The sequence below is a fragment of the Sylvia atricapilla genome, chromosome 4 (genome assembly GCF_009819655.1).
Source record: "Sylvia atricapilla isolate bSylAtr1 chromosome 4, bSylAtr1.pri, whole genome shotgun sequence".
NCBI classification, from domain to species: domain Eukaryota; kingdom Metazoa; phylum Chordata; class Aves; order Passeriformes; family Sylviidae; genus Sylvia; species Sylvia atricapilla.
The window spans coordinates 65,854,307-65,866,960 of record NC_089143.1 but is presented as its reverse complement, the minus strand read 5'-3'; positions in this window follow the sequence as shown (position 1 = coordinate 65,866,960).

The following is a 12,654-nucleotide window of genomic DNA, read 5'->3' as shown; positions in this document are numbered from 1 at the left end:
TGTTTTCAAATTATTTTCCTTCAAATCACAGTTGAAATTTCACCTCTTCCTTAGGATTTTTATGTAAAATAATTGCTAACCTTGAGAAGCTTAATTCCTCGGTATATTATATGATTTTAGTAGTTTTAAATATTCAAGCTCTTCCCTGGGTTACAAAAATGCAGAGGTCATTTTATTTAAACAATGCAGCATTTCCTTTTGTAACTACTGAATATTACTAGTGTGAGGAAGTCCCGTAAGTTCCTAAAACAGCTCAAATTTGGCTCTGTTATTAGTGAGAGTATAACAAAAATGGGCAGAAGACTGGTGGCATTTTCAAGTGTTTGTGATGAATGAGTTGAATGAGCTCGAATCCTGTTGGAGTGCACATGACTAATGCCACCATCCTTTATATACCTTCAACAGAAAGATGATTCTGCTAGGAGATGATTTCCTTGCTCCTACATTTAGGTAAAATCGTTTGTGCTCACCTGTGGCTTCTTGTGGGGCCGTTTTTGTTAGTTACTGTTTTGTTACCTGTATTAGGCCAGCTAACCTTGGGCCAGACTTAGATATTTTTTTTTTTTTTAAGCTTCACTTTTTTTTTTTTTTCCCCTATGAAAGGAAGAAAATAAATGTCCTTAAAGTCCAGGCCTCTCTTAAACTTGGAAAAAACTGGTTTGCTAAAGGTGGTGATATTGAGGTGATAACAATGAGGGTGAGAAGAGGTAAGGATATGGGCTGCTACTACTCCAAAAATCTGTTCCTTTTATCCAGAATTTTGACAAAAATTAAAGTTTAAAATTAGGTCTGTGAGCTGCTTGCAGATATTCAGATATGCAAGGGCTCAGGGTCTGGACAAGAACACCATAACTAAGTTTTCTAACTCAAAAAATATTTTCCTCCTGCAAAGCTGTAAGCTCATGCAATTGACTTGTGAATGCTAAAATAGTAATGTAAACAGACAACCCAATTTTTGGCCATGTTTTTTGAGAACAGTTGTTCTGTTAAATGAAGTTTATTAAAAGTGAGTGGCTTGCCAGGAGTTGTCTTCTTCTGGCAAACAAGAGCCATAAGCACAGAAAGCCAGCAGCACATCTGTAACTCCTTTGACCCTCACCAGTTACTAAACCAGTGTAACTTCTTCAGGCTATCTTATCCTTTCAACTTGATTTAAGCCTGTAATGTCACTGACATATGTCTACATATCATGTTATTTGAAAGAAAGCTATTTCTGGAGAAAAGATGTTTTGCTGCAGTTAAGAGACTGTGTTCATATTTCAGAGGATGGTTTGTCCATATCTGGTCTTTTGGCCTTAGCTCTTGCATTTGACTGGAACCTCAATGATATTCTTGGTTTTGTCCTCAGATACAAAAAATCTGCTGAAGCTAGAAATTCTTACTGTGAGCACTCCTGAAGCTTTGAATTTCTTTTTCATTTTATTTTCATTTTATTTATTCAGAAAGTGATGAAAAGCACCTACATCACAAACCAGACTTCAGTATGTGTCCACTGGGGGCCAAAAAAAAAAAAGCCAGTATCAGAAAGGGCTTGAGAGAAAAAGGTATCTGTGTATTTCTTCTGGTTTTGGCCTCCCTCATGAGAAGCAGAAGCTGCAGTTGCTGCCACATGATGTTTGTTCTTGCCTGCTGGATGAGAGGCTGCTGCAGGATGGGGCATCTCTGAGACTGCTTAGGGACGGGCCAAACCCATTCTCTCCTTGTGGCAGAAATGGATGGAGAAATTCCAGGCAGGAAGGCAGCTGTGCACCTACCAGTGCAGTGCTGACAATGGAGACAAGAAGCTGCTTTTGCATAGGGGGTGAGGAGAGTCAGTCCAACTGGTCCCTTTTGTTCCTTTCCAATTTTATTCCTCTCCTTTCAAGCATGAAAACTCTTTAGGCATCTGCAGGGAAGAGGTTGGTCCCTGAGGAAGGTGTAGCTGGGGCAAGCAATAGCAGACCTGGGAAAAAAGCCTTCCAGCATGGACAGTGGCCCCTCCTAAGTGGCCAAGTGCCCCTTCTGCTCTGCTTTCCCATTATCAGGCTGTAGGGAACTCAGGATGGGAGAGCTCAGAAGGGGTACATTTTCTCTGCCATTGCAAATTTGGTATAAGGCAGTTGAAACAGAATAATACAGATATGAGAGCTGACGGAGTTTTTCTGAAGACTGCCATGTAGAATGCTAGACTAGCATACATGCTTATTCTGGACTGTACTTTTTCTCTGGCCTAATTAAACCAAAACCGATTCAGAAAAAAATACCCTGATTTATATGATTCAATGGCAGAGATGAATTTGCAGCTGCTTTAGGATGGTGGCTGTCACTTCATCTGGAATACAGCATGCAGAAGGGCTGCATATAAATAGTGCTGCACCCAGACAATGTTTCACAAAAGCAAGTGCTCCAAAATATCAATGCGCTGTTCCAATTTTTTGCTAGGCAGCTGGCTCCAATCAGAGTGGCAATTTGTTACCTATTAGAAAAGTCATCTTGCTGCTGGCTGTCCTATAAAGAGAGCTTGTTTGATTCTCCTTCAGAAATAGCAGTTAATGCTGGCCTCTTTTATTGATATTGCAATATATGGTGGTAATGGCTGTGTAGTGGTTGAAAAACAGCTCCTTGGGACGTTTTTGATCCCTTGTCCTAATTGTGGCTCTAAGGAAAAAAAGAAAACTGATGTCAACTGGGAATTGGTGAGAGGAAATGAAGTAACATCCATTTTAGGGCAGGTCTGAATTTGTGGTGCTAGTGTACACAAAATGCTATCAGGATGAAAGCATGAAGAAATTTCTGCTTGGATCTTTTCAAAGTAGTTAAATAGGAAATTCTTACTTGGGAGGAATGACTAATGGGTCACCTGAGAACAGAAAAGTGTCTTAGGAGGGTGCAATCTCCTATTCCTCAGCACTTCCTGGAGTTGACTTGCTAAGACTGATTTTTTTTGAGTTATGCCTGAATAGAAACTGATTGAATTCATATTCTTCCTTACTGTGATAATTATTTCTTTTTCCTGTGGATGCTACATCTGGTTCTTTTTGAGGACTATCTCAGCTTCCTTTAGTCCAGCTCTTAGGCATGCCTGAAGTGATTGATAGAGCCATGGTTAACATGAATGTGTATGAGCTCACAGGAGTGAAGAAATGGCTCTTCATGAGTAGATGTATGAAAAATTTCAAAGCAAAAAAGAAGTGACCTAAATAATTGGTGGAGGGTGGGCTTTGCATTCCTAGATTACTGTGGCATTGAAAGCATAGCAGTGTTTTTTTCCTCAGAGAGCAGACAATATGATTATAGGCTACTTCCCAGGCTAGCTAGCTGCTTTTGGGAAGGAATCACCTTCTGAATGTGTGAAATGAGACCTTAGACTGATGAAAAATCTGAAGTATGCTTGCAGACTTACTTCACTTACAGATTTCCATCCTCAGATCAGTTATAAGAGTAAGTTCTAGGTAGTGCTTGCCTCTTTGCCAAAACTGAGATCTTATCTGTGCTGTTCCAGTCGTGAGAAGTGTGTGACTGTCAGGGCACCTGAATTTCTCTCTGATTCCCTTCATTAGATCACGCTGAACCTCCATCTGCTGAGTCAAACACTGTGAGCCTCATGGAGCCTTACAATCTGTAAAGAGCAAGAGCCAACAAAGTCCTTGTCTGTGAGTTTGGGGTTTTTTTAAATGAAGTCTTTCACATGGAGCTATTCTGATAATTGGTGGGTTATTCTCTCTGTCGAGGGATACCGTGTCACTTTTGGTTTGATGAGGACTGTGCAAGCATGCAGCAGAGCAGTGTTGGATCCCACTAAGGTTGCACTTTCTCAGCTCACCACTGAATTGGGACGTGTCAAAGACAGCAGAGCCTTGCTCTAAAAGATCCACCTCAAATCCCAAACATCATTCTGTCTGGTGGCACAACTGGTTCAGCTGTGTTGATGATAGCAAAAATTCCCAGAGTAAAATGAGACTTTGTTAGAATATGTGCTCCAATTCCTTAATTGGTTTGCAGAATCTTCTCTCCTTTTCATTAAAATGCAGGGAGAATTTGAGTTAAATTTGTTGATAAAGTATGCTTCTCTAAACACATTTACTTCTGTGGTAGAATTTTTTTTTGCCTGTTTCCCGATGAGGGAAAGAGAAGCTACTTTAGACAGAGCATGAAAGATTACAGATTGTCTGCACTTTATTCCTCACTGCTTGAAGCTTCTTTTTTTTCATTCATTTTTATCCTTCTAGTCCTTTGAGTCATGATCTAAGCTTTGGTGTCTATGAATTTGTCTAATTCTTTTCCAGATTGTCTGATAGTGTTTTCCTCTACAACTTCATATAACAACAAGTCCCAGAACTTTAGGATTCACTGTGGGAAGAAATACTTTCTTTATCTTTTTAAAATGAATCCCATTTTAGTTTCACCAAGTACCTCCCAGCTGAGGTGTTGCAAGGAGATGAGGAAATGTAGTTCTGCAAATTTCTTGCATGATTTGGTAAGTCTTTCTCTCTCCTCTGGGACTTCTCTCCAGCCTTTTCACTCTCTTCTCCTAAGGAAGCTCCTCCAACACTTTGAACATTATAATTGCCTCCTCTTTACTTTTCCCAGCTCAGCTACATCCTTCTGAACTGACTTTGACCAGCACAGAAATATCTACAAAATTTGTGGAGATATTGATCCCTTTGTCTCATTCTTAACAGTATTTCTAATAATGCTCAAAGTTTCTCTTGGTTTTGGCCCCTCCTGTGTGTTGGGCTGGTATACCTGGAGAGAATGATTTGGTGAGGGTCACTTTTAGATCTCCCTCCTGAGCTTTGACTCCCATTTCTGAGGTGAACATGTGCAATCATAGCTTGGACTATTTTCCCTGAACACATTCCTCTATGGTGAATGAACTGGTTTCCAACTTTTCTTCCTGCTTGCTTGTGTTGGCCTTCTAGAGTTTAACACCTTTTTTTATCCTTTGCATCCCTTCTTGGCTTCCTCTGATGTATTTTCAAACATTTTACTCTGTTTGAAAGCTTTTTATGAGTCACTCCTCCAAATTTCTTCAGCTCTCTTAATTTCCATTTTCGGTTGTACATCTTGTACAGGCATTCATATTTCACTTAATCCAGAAAGCTTTCAATTCCTTAAATGCCATTTACATTTTCTATAAGATAGCACTTGTAACATTGTTTTTTACTGAGGCTTTCTTGTGTTTTATTCTATATGCAGGATTTATTTATTTTTTGTTTATTCCAGCTGCAAAAATCCCTTTAAGCATGCTCTGCAGTTATGTAATAGAGGTTGACTTTTCATGCTGCTTCGTATTTTTAGTTAATATGCATTCTTGATCAGTTATTTCTGAAGTCATCTACAGATTGTTTTCTCTTACTCAGTTTGAATCAGCATGATGATCTTTCTGTATTTGAGTGCCACTAATTACACTATCATGTTTGTCTCAATAGCTATCCTCAAAAACTAGCCTAGAAAATCCTGTCCAGTGAGTTCTAGGACTTTACTATCTTGATTATTTAAATTATGGGATTAGTTTTTGCCTTGCCCCTCTGTGGGTCTGAACCAGCAATTCTACTTTTCACTTTCATTAACTAGTCATTTTAATGTATTTTGTTATTCATGCATGATATGGTGCTAGATTTATCTAGTCACTGTAGAAAAAAAGAAGTGTGTTTGAATAATGGCTCTTGCTTTTTGTTCAAAGGTCAGATATTTTACAGTTGACAAGTAATATGCCTATTCTGTCTGTCACTGAGTCCATGTGTTTCAATTATGGCAAAAGTTGTCTGCTTCCTTATACAGAATCCCAGACCTGCTGAAATGACTCAGAATTTTCTATCCAGGAGGATGAAGTTTAGCCTGTTGCCTTCCTATGGCTTCAGAATAATGCAGCCACCTTTCTCAGTTCACAGTCCTATCTCACACAATCATGCTTATCCAATTTAGGTATTTTGGCCTTGCTCTCTGGTAATAATTTCAACTGTGTGTTCTTCTATTTGTTGTAAATATATATTATTATATTTGAGTGTATATTTCTGAAACCATGAATAGCTACAACAAAATAAATGCCAGCTTCCATTTAATCTAAACTTTATAGTTTTCCCATTTACATCATTTTTCTTACCTTATGCTCTCTGCCCTTTTCCCAAATGCTAGCTAAAATATCCACACCTGAAATGGGATGAGATTGCTTATTGGAAAATGTAGCAGAAAATTGTCATTGCTCTTAGGACATTTTCCTTGTTGACAGTAGATTTTTCTGTCATCACACACCTTTTATTTTGCCATGTCCCAGCAACTTCTGTTTTTCTGTTGAGCCTTCTGAATACACAGGCAGGAAATGCAGCATTCAAATACCAGTGAATAAAATTACAAGGTTTAGCAAACAATCCACCAGAGAGGCTTTGGGTTATATATTTACCTTAGCTCTACCTTCATTACTTCTGCATTTCCCTGCAACAGTAATAAAATATGTTCACTGGACTTTTTGTATGCAGTAAGAATTTTAATTTTCTCTAGGAGGAAGAGCTAGTTCATAACTCAATAGAAGTGACTGGGCTCATAAGTTATTTAGTTCAGTTCCTTGTGATAGAATCTGGACATGACACCATTTGTTATGTTTTTTTCTGCCCTCTCAGCCCTGTGCATTGACTCAGAGCTGAGCAACTGAGATGGCAAATGGATTTGTTTACAATGCAAATCTGAGCCTGATCAGAAATAATGCAAAAGGCATAACCTATTACGTGTTTCATAGCATAGGATAGCCTGAAATGAAAGAGATGGAACTGATCTGTGCTCAGAGATGCTGTACAGTTACTGAGTCTCTGGTTCTCTGTGGCTGCAGAGGAGCTGGTGCTGCTCTCTTCAGGGCTGCTCTGGCACACGCTCTGAGAAAACAGGCTTGCTGCACATTTGCCTGTACTTCTTTGCTGTTAGTACAGTGGGCAATACAGAGAAGAATTTTCCACATTTTATTTTTGAGGAGAACAAAGAAATGGTGCTATAAATCTATTTATCTGTGTTAAATAGTCTGTGTGTGTATGTGTAAATCGGGAATTTTGTTTAGCTGGAGAAAAATGGAAGGGAAATGGGGATGTAAGAAAGGAAGACAGAAGTGGTCTAGCTACATATACTATTATATAATATCAAGTGATAGTATATATCATAAGTAGTATAATAAAGAATATAATTTTCCATACAAAGTCTTTGTGCAAAGTACGAGGAAGCAGTCTTACAAAAGTGAAACTGTCAAAGCAATTAATTAGTCAGTGTTTTTCCTTGTTGGAGGCTAAGTTTCAGGAACACATAGTAAAGACTCAGCACATGGTAGGGAGGGCATTATTTCCCTGCAACACAGTCTTGGAAGCCTTCAGGTAAAGTTGACTCTCATGTAAAACTGTTTTCTTCCTTGTCTTTGCAATCAAGTTTTCCCCCACCCTACCAACAGCTGCCTGTCCTCTGGGGACATTTGAGGCTAAATCTCAGTGATCTGACTTAGGGTTTATGTTTTCATACAATTACGAGGTATTTAGGTTCTTTTTCCTGCTTGTTGTGTACCTCTCATTGTAGGGAATAAATATTTAGAGGCAAAGGACAGTAACTCAACAATTTTTTTGAGGCAGAATTATTTTCATGAATACAAAATCATACTAACTTTATGCTGATCACATATCAAATCTAGTTTTAGCACTCAGCACACAGCAGTGGCAAGCAAGGTCTGTTTAATCAGAAAGCAGCTATTTGACGTGTGCATCACATTTTTGAAAGCCTGCTGCAGTGGTTGGAGGCTGTGCTTGCTTGTTGGCTTTTCAGAAACAGTGTTTGCAATTCTTAGGGATGCAGTTTATTGAACAGTGCACCTTTTGAAAGAGCAAACAAAAATATGTAAATAATCTTTCATTTGGAGTTGGGCACTGGAGAAGATCTGAACAGATACATAGATTTGGTATGTGAAAGTGTCTCAATATTGAGTAATTATTTGGGAAGAATTAAGCTATTTGATCCTGTATCACCACTGTTGCTTGGCTGACTTCTTAAAATAATTTTGGAAAGTAATGAATAGTCAGATGTGATGGATTTCATATAAAAAAAAAAAAATGCAGCTTAAGGGACTCTACCATCATCGATTACTGTAATTTTGTGTTAAAGTGTGAATCAATTTAAAACAATTGTTCTCCCTTGTAATAGATTGACTTCTATTTTTGTAGTAGCTGTGGATCCCCTATGCAAATGATGGTACTGGAGCATATGTTAGACATTTCTTTTTTAAATCATCTTCAAAGTAAAGTGGGATCAAAGTGTCAGGAGTGTAGATCAAAACCATCAAATGCTCACATATATAAATATATATTTATATGTGTATTTTAATCAAGAGTTCAAAGGAAGATTATCAACACTATCTTCTTGATTTCATTGATGGCAAAACAAACTTTCTAAATCAGTGTTCAGGTTTCATCATGATGAGGACAGTTGAGAATAAGAAAGAAAGATGCATCAAATATTGTTGGAATAATAACCTCCATCCCCCTAAAATGCTGGAAATATAAAAATAACTCCCATGGGAATATCTTTTATCCTAAATATGGAATCACTACCAAATCTGTTGATTGGAAAAATAGTTTGTGCAAATGAAGTAAGTTTTCTGTGCTGATACTATTCTTCCTTTTTCTATAAACAGTAATGTCGAAGATAAAATAAATTGCACAGAAGGGCTCTGTTTCTATGGTTGCAGTAGTTTTCTGAAGTGTGCATTTATAAAACAAGGCTCTTCAAATATTCTTCTAGTAGGAAGTGAGGGAGCATGAGAAGTTGTAAATATCAAATTCTATTGGTTGTTTGCTTCTTTACTTGATGATGCTCAAGTGTTTGGAGACTTCACCTCCTTCTGTGGTGAATGCCTGAATCAGAAATATCAGAAAGCTTTCAGTATTTCAGTGGTACATTCCTCTGGCTTGCTCTCTGTATTTGAAAAACCATTCATATTTTTTCTAGCTGTCAGTGTTTCCCTCCAAGTTTGTGTACCAAATTAATCACAGACAGCTTTCAGCAAATACACAGAAGTTCTGCTTTGCTGTAAAAATCACCCATTTTCTTGAATGCCTTTGTTCTAACTAAAAGGATAAAATTAAAAACAGTGTTTATTCAAGTAAAAAATCATAAATTAGGAAACTAATGTCCTCATCAATTTTGCTTTCCAATTTTTATGAAATGTTATTATTGGAACAAAATCCCTTAATAATATTGATAGATTCATTACAAAAAATGGTTAATAATGGCATGCATTTGTATTACTTATTTTTCTACTAATGATTTTCAAGATATTAACTCTAGCTATTTTTGTGGCTGTTCTAAGCTGACATTTGTTCATATTTATTTCATTAGTTGCCATGTTTAATGTACCAGCATATCAAATCCACTCTAAATTTCAACACAGTTGCAGTGGGAATAGTTTTCATTATGTTCTTCATTTACAGGGAAGAACTATTTTCTGTTTATTTTTCTATAAAATGACCAGGGATTTGGGGAATGTTGACCAGCTTAGAAAGTCTGATACAATGAGTTTGTTCTGCAGGTTTTCACACTTTGCTGCAATAAAGTGTCTACATATAAATCTGACTTACAACAGTCCCTCAAAACATTCTTAGGAGGTAGAGTGCTCATTAAATAAACCATTAAATGTTGATGTGCAGCTGTTGGAGGAGAAAGAATTAAAAGCAGTTGTTAACTAAGTCTTAAGGAAATCAGCTTTGCCAGATTTGGCATAATTTGGGTGAGTAAAACTTTCCCTGCAAGTAACAGAAAGAGGTGAGACCTAGCTCCAAAATTTGTAAGCAGGTAATATGAGATAAAAGACAGAAGTGAATTGTAGGCTGTGTAGCAATCCAGGAATTTTTTTCTCTTGAAAAGACATATAAATATCCTATACAGCAGAAAAAGTTTTAGCTCTTCCTTTTCTAAACTTGCTCACAGCTCACCACCCATGATGCAGCTTTTTGCATGGTCATGCCCAAAATCAAGTCACCGACATTATGTGTTTAAAGAAATAATATTTCCCTTCCCAATTGTCTAAATAAATTTATCTCTCCTGTCCACAGCTCCTCTCTTGTGCCAGCATTGGTTACCAGTTTGGTCCTTTGCTGAGCTGTATCCATTTGCAGTTTTCTTTGCTGAGCTGAGCTCTTCTGTTGTGCTCCTCAGTTGTTTTGGAAGGAATCTAGTGTCACAACTATTTTTAATTCAAGGAAGAAGGAAACTGAAGGGTGTAGGAACAGTGCTTCTTCCCAGTAGTCGCTCAGCTGGCTTAGTCCTCTCCTAATGAAATGCAGTCTGAATGTTTGCTCAGGAATTAGGATGATGTTAAATGTCAAAGAAGAAAAGGAAGACAGCTGCAGGCAAAATATCTAACAGTCTAAGTGGTGCAGGAGGGATCAGGTATCTGCAGACAAGGAAGTGCAAGATGACTGACACAGTGCTCCTTGCTCTCAGTCTCCCACTTGCCAACAGTAAGTTTTGAGGAGACAAGTGGGGCACATTCGGTTATTTCCAGAAAGCAACTTTTGTTACATTCATGAAGTGCAAGGAAGAAATTATAGAAGTAACAGATTACTAATACTTATATAGATAAAACTTAATGAGTTTGGAGGTTTTTTTTCTTCTCTGCACTGCAGGGTAGAAACTATGCACGCTTGTATATTTTTGGGTCACTGACATAAAATTATGACCAGAGACATTCCAATCTGCATCTTGAAATTATAAAACAAGAAAAAGCATCAAACACCTTCCCCTTTGCCCCCTCCAGAAAAGAAAAGAAACATAATCAAAGTGAATTCATCCCAGTGTTAATCCTGGACCTATCCTTGTCACTATCTCTGTCAATAGCTATTCAAATCGGTGAAAGTCTCTTAGTCATTGCTCATTCAAAGAGCTCTTCAGACATTTCTAGCCCTTAGGATCTGATACTCAGCTAGAATAAATGAGTCTGTAGCCACTGGAGGCCGCTGCTCGTGTTACATAATTGTTTTTGGAAGGAGGGTTGTAGGTTGTTGAGACAAAAACCAGGAGATGTTGCTCTGTGTAGCATTATTGTCTGACTGCAGACCATAAATTCTCCCCGAGTTTCCAAACTTCAAAGAGAGAGCAAAAAATCTCTACTAGGGATTTATTTAGTATTTTAGATGTATTGTTTTATATTTTGTTCTATGTTTTAAATGAATTGTTTGTGTTTATTTAATTCTCTCTATCACTGCTCGCTCATATTGGGCCGTGCCACTTACTGTTTGTTCTGGAGCAGCCTAAGCAGCACTCCAGTGATGTAACGTGTCACTTCTTATGATTCTTCTCTAAGGTCATCGTCATGTATTCAGGAAGAAATGCTTGTAGAGAAAGTTTGCTGGAAATCTGACAACAGCCTTTTGTGGAAACATGGCTCTTTTCTTCTGTTCAGCATGTGAGGAGGTGGCACTCAGCTCAGCCCAGCTCAGTATTCAGATCTGCCCAACACTGTCTGTTGATCTCACTGTAAATGGCAGCAAGATTGGCTTTGATGACTTTTGCTCTCTGCTGCATAAGTTAAGTGTTCACTAAAGAAAAGTATTATCTACTGGACACGTTCAGATCAGGCTGATGGCTCTTTGCTTCCTGTCAGGACAATATGAAGAAAATATCTCAGTGGAACAGGCAACTTTTGTGAACTTAGTTGCTCTGATGGGTGGAGGCTGTGTCTTGCTCCTCCATATTATTTGTAGAGCAACATCAGTCAGTTACTCATGGATGTTTCCCTGATACATATCGACTCTGCCTCTAACACATGAAGTTTTTTTGACGGAGTGTTACAATAACAAGTTTTCTGGGTTCAGAATAGATCTCCTCTGTCAGCCTGGAAGCTCAATAATGCACCAGTAAGCTGGGGTTCTCTTTAAAACACTACTGTCTGAAAGAAAACTAATCAAAAAGGAAAGGGTGTCCCTTCACAGCCAGATATAAAAGACCAGAAAGATAACTTTGGGTAGGGAAAAAACATCAGAGAAGTCCAACATCTTTGTAGTGAACCATGCTTTGCTTGAGCATTATTACTGTGTGCTTCTTTTCTTTGTGTGAACAGTAATATCCAGAAGCTGAGGGCTGGCTCTAAAGTAGATCTTGTCGTCTAATAGCTGTTGCTTCTGCATTTTACCATCTGCGTGTAGGTTTGGCTATCTAAAATATTTGGTTGTGTTCTCCTGTGGTATGAATTCTTTTCTTTGTTTTAACACCTGCTGAGTGTGTGCATCCAGGGATATTCAGTTGTTGCTCCTGCAGTTGTTGTACTATCATTTGCCCAGATGAGGAATGCAGGAATGTGCTTGTTTATAATTGCATTAAACCAGTAAACCATCAGAGTCTGTTTCATGCAGGTTCATTGAAACATTGAGCTCAGCATGGTTTGTGTTTCAGTAGCTTCCAGAAGATGGTTCACAAGCTGCTGTGTTCTCCCAACACATTTTTTTTATTTGCTGGAACTTTTTTAGCATCTAAAATTCCCTTGCTATGACAATTTTCTTTTTCAATGTATCAGTGGTGTCTAGCTGAGTTCTTTTTCTCTCTGCTCTCACCTCCCAATAGAAAAATTTAAAAACAGTGTTTGAAGTGTGAGTATTTGACTGCATGTGCGAAGGAATTTACTTTTTGAATGTGTTTTTTCCTTTTAGGGAAGGA